Consider the following 7923-nt stretch of genomic DNA (forward strand, 5'->3'; position numbering starts at 1 on the left):
AGGGGTTTAGAGGGAGGTTAGGGTTGGTTTAGAGTGGTTTAGGATATGGTTTGGATATTTATGTAAGAAAATTCATATATTTGAAAATTTGATCGTTAGAGGGTCAAATTTGTCCGAAAAATGACTAATTTTTTGCTATAAATAGGGCTGCCCAGCCCACATATTTCTCACACTCAAACATGGATGACCATGACAATACTAGCTTCCCACTCTCCGATTTCGGTCTTGGGGATATGGAGTATAGTCTCTACCCTAGTAGCACCGATCACACTACCATGCCCCCACCCGAGCAACATGCCTATACCATGCCCCCACCCGAGCAACCTGCCTATACCGATCATCACACTCTTGAACCCCATACCGATCCGAGTGCCGAAGCCGATGGTCACACCAATTCGAGTAGTGGGACGGGTTCCTCCACCACCGTTGGTGTAAAGCAAAGAGGTCGTCGTAGAACCTCCGCGGTGTGGGATTCATTCGATGAAGAAATCTCCGTGGTGGACGGTGTCCGGAGGGTGGTTGCAAGGTGCAAAAGGTGCAAGAAGGAGTATACCGGAGAAGCCAAGGAAGGAACCGGCCACCTGAAGAGGCATGTGGAAAGCCACGCCAAGGCAGATGGAAAGAGCGTGTCGGGCTCGGCAGCTGTGCAAACGCAGCTCTCCTTCAACCCTGACGGTACGGTACGCAATTTCACCTACGATGCTAATGTTCAGCGAGAAGGTCTATGCCGTCTTATTGCTTCTAATGATTTACCACTAGGTTTTGGTGAATCTGATGGTTTCGTAGAATATATTCAAACTTGTCATAATCCTAATTATAGACCAGTTTCTAGACAAACTACAAGTAGGGATATTAAAAAGCTATACAAAACTGATAAAGAGAAAATAAAAGAAGAATTTTCGACGTGCACTTTTTCAGTGTCGTTAACATCTGATATCTGGACGAGCTGGCCGCGGCTGCCGGGCAAGGATGAACGATCCAAATTAGTTTAGTTCCAATCTTGTAATTTTTTTAGTTCAATCCTAGTCTTGTAATCTTTTTATTTCTACTTCTTTTAATCTTTTAGTATTTCTAGAGCATAGCTTGTACTCTTTTACTTCTTTGGGATGGAAGGTTTTAATGAGGCAAGCGTTAATAAAACTCTAGATTTATCCCACATAATACTCTACATTTTTTTGCAATTTTCTATATTTCTTTTGGTATTTTTTTGACATTTTTTCGCATCTCGCTCAGACTAGTATTTGGTAGTATAGTGCAGCGTGCAGCGTGTAATTGCAGCGATGCAGCATTGCAGCGTGCCAGGCGAGAGGCGACTGCAGCGATGCAGCTGCAGCGAGCCAGCGACCAGCAGCGATGCAGCCTTGCAGCGTGCCAGGCTGCCAGCGCGCAGCCCGCAGCGAGCGGCCACTGCGATGCGAGCGCCAGGCCAGGCGGGCCAGCTAGCGCCAAGCGGGCCGGCGTGCCTGGGCGGGCCGCGTGCCGGCCCAGCTATGCCGCGTGCCGTGCCTGGGCTGCGCCCCCCCGCCCGTGGGCCGGCACGGCACGGCCCGGCTAGTATTCGTGCCGTCGCGGGCCGGGCCGTGCCAGGCACGTTTAGCGCGGGCCGGGCCGTGCCGTGCCGGGCCGGCCCGTTTGGCCAGCTATACCGAGGAGAATGGGGGAGAAAGCAGATCGGCGCCCCGCGGCGACTGCGCTGGTACGTGCGTGTCTTTTATCTCTTCGATTCCTCTGTAGATACGTTTGAGAGGACGGGGTTCGGTGAGCCCGGCCGGCTAATCCTCAAGCCCGAGTTCATTCTGGAATCCGAATTCGGTGCAGATCTACCTACCTACCTACCGATTTGAGTCTCTGACCGATTCCTGTGCAGATCCACAGGCCGACTCGGAGCTTCCGCCGGAGCATACACACACACACACATAAATTTGGGTCTGGAGATCGCCTGAGCTTCTACCGAATCACGTCGATTCCGCTGGACACCATTTGCCAAAAGACAACCTGATGAACAGCTCGATGAAGATCAGCGATGTCAATATGGAAACAGAGGCGCTAGCAAATCACATCAATATCTTGCCAATGCACAGTTCGATGAAGGCCACCGATGTCAATATGGAAATAGAGGCGCTAGCAAATCACATCCGTCTCACACGACGAGGAGAGGGGGGGAGTGTGGATGTGGGGAACAAGAAGAAGACGAAGAAGAAGGTTTTCTGTGTGCCGCAGGAGGAGCTGGACGACATACTTTCGTTCCAGCTGCCGCCCACTTGGGCGTCTCTGGCTAAACGCTGCCCTTCACTCGTCGGCGAGTTGGAGAAGATGAAGGACAGCTTTTTGGCCGAGCGGGAGAAGATGAGATTACAGTACCGGATCATGGGCTACGCCACGTTTGAAGCAGAGGTCCCCGATGAGGAGGAGGAACAAGACACTTCGGTGGCAATTCCTGTGGCGACATCTTTTCACGGGGAGAAGGATGATGCGACGGCAACATCTTTTCACGGGCATAAAGATGATGCAGCGGTGACATCTTTTCACGGGGAGAAGGATGATGCAACCGCGACATCTTTTCACTGGGAGAAGGATGATGCAACCGCGACATCTTTTCACGGGGAGAAGGATGATGCAACCGCGACATCTTTTCACGGGAAGAAGGATGATGTGACGGCGACATCTTTTCACGGGGAGAAGGATGATGCAGCAGCTACATCTTCTCCTTGGATTATTCCGCGGGGAAGAGGCCGAAGAAGATTTCGCCCAGGAGTCGTCAAGCAAGCAAGCGGCGTTAAGAAAATAACGTAGGCCTAGTAGTTATCATTTTTGGTGTGTTTTAGTTTTAGCTGTTGGATTAGCTGGACGCAGTTTATGGTAGTGTACTGTGTCATGTAGTATAACTTAGGCCTAGACTGTGCAGTGACATGTACACTGATCTTAACTGATGCGCAATCCATGTATTAGGGTGATTGTTGCTGCGAGGGTTGGTTCTACACATTGTAGTTCTGGTCATTGTACCAACTCTTCCGTTCTACATGACATCATGCACTAACGGCCATCATCCTTGACATGCACATTGTGACCCCACAAATTGTAGGTCGGTGGTGTGTTCACCCTAATGTTCTTCATTGCAACACTCCGCCGACAAGTTCCTCATAGACAATCATGCTTCAGACAACTCCTACAAGGGCAAGGTCGTGGTAGAAGGCAGGGCCTCCACAAGGCATCGGGGAGGCCAACGAATGTTGGATCTACTTCCAATCTCTGATGCCTTCCATCAGCACATGACCACGATCCCAAGCGAAGCCGTTCTCAAGACGAACAACACTTTCTAGTGTTGAGGTGGTGGTGAAGTGTGGCGAGCACGACCAAGCCTTGCAATGATTGAGGATGTGTAATGTTTACTCTATCGATCATGTACAACTCTGCCTATAACTGTATTTATCACTATTATGTCGGTCCTAAACTATGCTTATTAATGTGTATGCTTGTGGTATGACTGTGGTTTAATCTATATATTTTTAAAGTGCTTTAATCTATGTTCCTCACCGTCGATGTGTTGTTGTTGTGCCTATGACTATGTGTGATGGTAATTAACCTCACCACTCCAATAAGAGGTTACCGCACCGCATGTCTTGCTTGTAACCAAACAAGAGCATATTGTATCTGGGGAGCATATGATTGCAATCAAACATCATCCTGGTGTTTCTGCTATAATGCAACCTGGGATTTTGTGGGCAATCGAACAAAATGTAGAACATTGTTTAGAGTCTGCATTAGCTTAGACAGGATCAGCCGAGCCATCGATGCAATGAGACCAAAATTGATGTAGGAACCAAACACACCCTTGAAGACTATAGTATAGACGAGAGAAACGCAACGACGAACACTGATGACACGGAAGACTTACATAAACAAGGATCCATGAGCGGTGGTGGTCAATCTTAAAATATGAAATCAGTTTGGGGAAGGTATCACCTCCATGTATTTGTAGGCGCAATTTTGACGGTTTTGTTGTCCTTATTAAATTCAGTCCATAGGGTTCATATGAGCAGCAACCAAATCTCACGAATTCAAGGCTCGACAGAATTAGTTGTAACTCTATATAGATTCAAGGCATAATTACATATAGATAAGAGGTCCAACTAAAAACAAAATTTATCTATCTACTACTATTATTACTTATAGAAGCATGAATTTAGTGAATCCAAACAGTCTCAGCCATTCAGTCGCATATATCCAACGTCCAACGACACTCTAATGGTGTATCCAACACATCACCACGATTTGAAAACGACATTCATTGTATTAACTGCAATTAACCTTGGAGAGATCATTACTTGTATTGATTGCAATTAATCATGAAAACAACATTAATTGCAAAAATTATCTTATTAAATCATTTTCTCATCTGATAATGATATATCAAAGATCTAAGGATTGCTGAAAGCCTGCTCTTTCTCCTTTTAGCCGTATTAGGCCACGACCAATTCTACGAATAAGATGGGCGGGACGAAGTGTGTTCCTCCACTGTGAAAGGATCGAGATGGACCTAGAGGGAGGGGGGGGTTAATAGGTACAATGTTATGACGCTGCTAGAAGGAGGGCGCGAGAGGGCCGGCCGGGGGCCTTTTTGCCCACGGCCGGGCAAGAGGGGAGGGATTTCCTTCTTAATTCTTGCTTGATTAGATTGATACATCTTCTCTCTTTATATAAAAAGGTTTACTTGACTCCCAAGCAAGGCTTACTTGACCCCTAAGCAAGCGATCCTTATCTCTAATTAACCCTAAGACTAATGGGCCCATTAGGCCCATTACGTACTCTAACTCTACACTCCACCTGGACATGCAGCTTGTCCTCGAGCTGCAGCCTAACCAACTTATAACCATGGCTCGACGCAACACAAACCTAACACCTAAAAATAAGCCTTTTACATCTCGGCTTGGTTTATTATTCTCAACCTGAATGGACTGGGACGCTTTATTTTGGACCCCTTAACAAAAAATTGACACCATCCGCACGTCGGACGTGCACGTGTACAACCACCGTCCAGCCCTGGTGTCGGGGAAACTGATCCACGAACACCTATGGGACCGGCGGACCGAGCCCCTTTCGGTTCGACGGGGGGCGGAGATCGCACGAAGAGCAGATCGAGGCAAAGCACACGAGCAGTTTATCCAGCTTCGGAGCTCTCCGGAGAGATAATACTCCTACTGCTGCTTGTCTGATTGTATTGAGTTCTTGCTCGGGAGCGCTGAGTGCTACAGTACACTCTAGCTGCTAACGAGACCGAGCGTGAGTGTTCTCTGGCTTCGAACCTTCCCCCCTCTCTACGTTGCACATGGGCCTCCTTTTATATGCTCAAGGGGTCGCCGACAGGTGGCAGCGTAGACAAGGGTAAAAATGGAAAAGGACTTGCGGTTGGTACAACAACCTGTATAGTGTATCATACCTAACCCTGACGGCAGGGGACAAAGGCATTAAATGCCCGTCTACGTCGCCCAAATAGTGCAAACAGGGACCGTCAGGGACGCCACCGCTCGCCACGATGGCAATCTTGTCAGCACCGCTTGCCACCGCGCACCGCTGGCTGCACAGCCTCTCGCCACGCGCGCCTGGAAAGGCCCCAGGGCGACACGTTGGTGGATGCGCTGGAGTGTAGGTACAGGGTGGTAGCGTGCCGCGGCAAGTGCCTTGCCGCGGTCATTGTCTTGACGCGTCCGGAAGCTTGTCGCTCCCCGGGCCTTGCCGGGACGTGTGGCGCGTCGCGGCAAATTCCTTGAGATGCCTTGGTTGGCCTTCCCGGCAAGCTCCTCTTGCTGGGGCCTTGTCTCCTTGGCTAAGATACTTTGTTCTTATGCCTTGGTTGGCCTTCCCGGCAAGCTCCTCTTGCCGGGGCCTTGTCTCCTTGGCTTAGATACTTTGTTCTTGAGTGGCTCCACAGGAACCGCGGAGGACCTTGGCGATCACTCGGCAAGCCTTGCCGCGGGTGGCTGCAATTGCCTGTGCACAAGTTCGGGATACTAGGGTACCCCTACTCTAATGTTGGGGAAACTGATCCACGAACACCTATGGGACCGGCGGACCGAGCCCCTTTTGGTTCGGCGGGGGGCAGAGATCGCACGAAGAGCAGATCGAGGCGAAGCACACGAGTAGTTTACCCAGCTTTGGAGCTCTCCGGAGAGATAATACTCCTACTGCTGCTTGTCTGATTGTATTGAGTTCTTGCTCGGGAGCGCTGAGTGCTACAGTACACTCTAGCTGCTAACGAGACCGAGCATGAGTGTTCTCTGGCTTTGAACCTTCCCCCCTCTCTACGTTGCACATGGGCCTCCTTTTATATGCTCAAGGGGTCACCGACAGGTGGCAGCGTAGACAAGGGTAAAAATGGAAAAGGACTTGCGGTTGGTACAACAACCTGTACAGTGTATCATACCTAACCCTGATGGCAGGGGACAAAGGCATTAAATGCCCGTCTACGTCGCCCAAATAGTGCAAACAAGGACCGTCAGGGATGCCACCGCTCGCCACGATGGCAATCTTGTCAGCGCCGCTTGCCACCGCGCACCGCTGGCTGCACAGCCTCTCGCCACGCGCGCCTGGAAAGGCCCCAGGGCGACACGTTGGTGGATGCGCTGGAGCGTAGGTACAGGGTGGTAGCGTGCCGCGGCAAGTGCCTTGCCGCGGTCGTTTTCTTGACGCGTCCGGAAGCTTGTCGCTCCCCGGGCCTTGCCGGGACGCGTGGCGCGTCGCGGCAAATTCCTTAAGATGCCTTGGTTGGCCTTCCCGGCAAGCTCCTCTTGCCGGGGCCTTGTCTCCTTGGCTAAGATACTTTGTTCTTATGCCTTGGTTGGCCTTCCCGGCAAGCTCCTCTTGCCGGGGCCTTGTCTCCTTGGCTTAGATACTTTGTTCTTGAGTGGCTCCACAGGAACCGCGGAGGACCTTGGCGATCACCCAGCAAGCCTTGCCGCAGGTGGCTGCAATTGCCCGTGCACAAGTTCGGGATACTAGGGTACCCCTACTCTAGTACACCGACACCTGGCTGCAGTGGCAGCCGCAGCCGCCGCTCCTGGCAGCCTCCGCCTAGAGGCCCACCGGGCAATCTTAGCCCACAAGTTATCTTAGGTTAATTCTTATGCAAGTTATCTTAGGTTAATTCTTATGCAAGTTATCTAGGTTGTAAATATAGGATGTAAGACTCTTTTTGGAATTAAGCAATAAGAAGATTATCTCTATTGCCGGCTCCCAGAGGAGTCGGAACCCTAGCCGCCCCCTGCCTCTTGCGCTGCCGCCGCCATCTTCCTCTTCCGCGATGCCGCCTAGCCGCCGGCGTGGCCGCTCATCGCCACGCTCAGCCCCCTCCTTCCCCTACTGCTTACGGCCAAGACCGGGCAGAACGCTAGCTCCTAACACCTTGGTATTAGCTACCTGGGTTTCGACCATGTCATCGCCACCACCAATTCTGCCGCCGCCACCGCCACCGCTGCCCACCAGCACCCCCACCGCCGTCACAAACTCCACCACTGTCGCCGCCTTATCGCCGAGCGCCACGGCCTCGCTCACCCTCCCGTCAGCACCGATCGCCCTCGCCTCCGGCACAACGCCGAGCCAGGGCCAGCCACCGCCACCCGTCCACAATTCGCCGCCATCTCCTCCCCCCATGCCGAACCATTTTTCCCCGGAGGCCATGGCCGGCATGCTCAATGACCTGGTGATCACGGTCCAGGGCATCCGTCTCTATTTGGCTAGCCCATATGGGCCGCCACCGCCGCTACCGCCGGCCGTACCCTCGGGCCAGCCGGCACTGACGTGGTACTCCATCCCCGCGGCCATCACCGGGGGCTACCTGGCGCTACCATAGTCGGCCGCTTCCACGCCGCCCTGGCCCTAGTGGCCGACGCCAGCGCTCGCGGCGCCACCCATGCTGCCAGCAGCCGC

Source organism: Triticum aestivum, chromosome 5B (genome assembly GCF_018294505.1).
Source record: "Triticum aestivum cultivar Chinese Spring chromosome 5B, IWGSC CS RefSeq v2.1, whole genome shotgun sequence".
Taxonomy (NCBI): Eukaryota; Viridiplantae; Streptophyta; class Magnoliopsida; order Poales; family Poaceae; genus Triticum; species Triticum aestivum.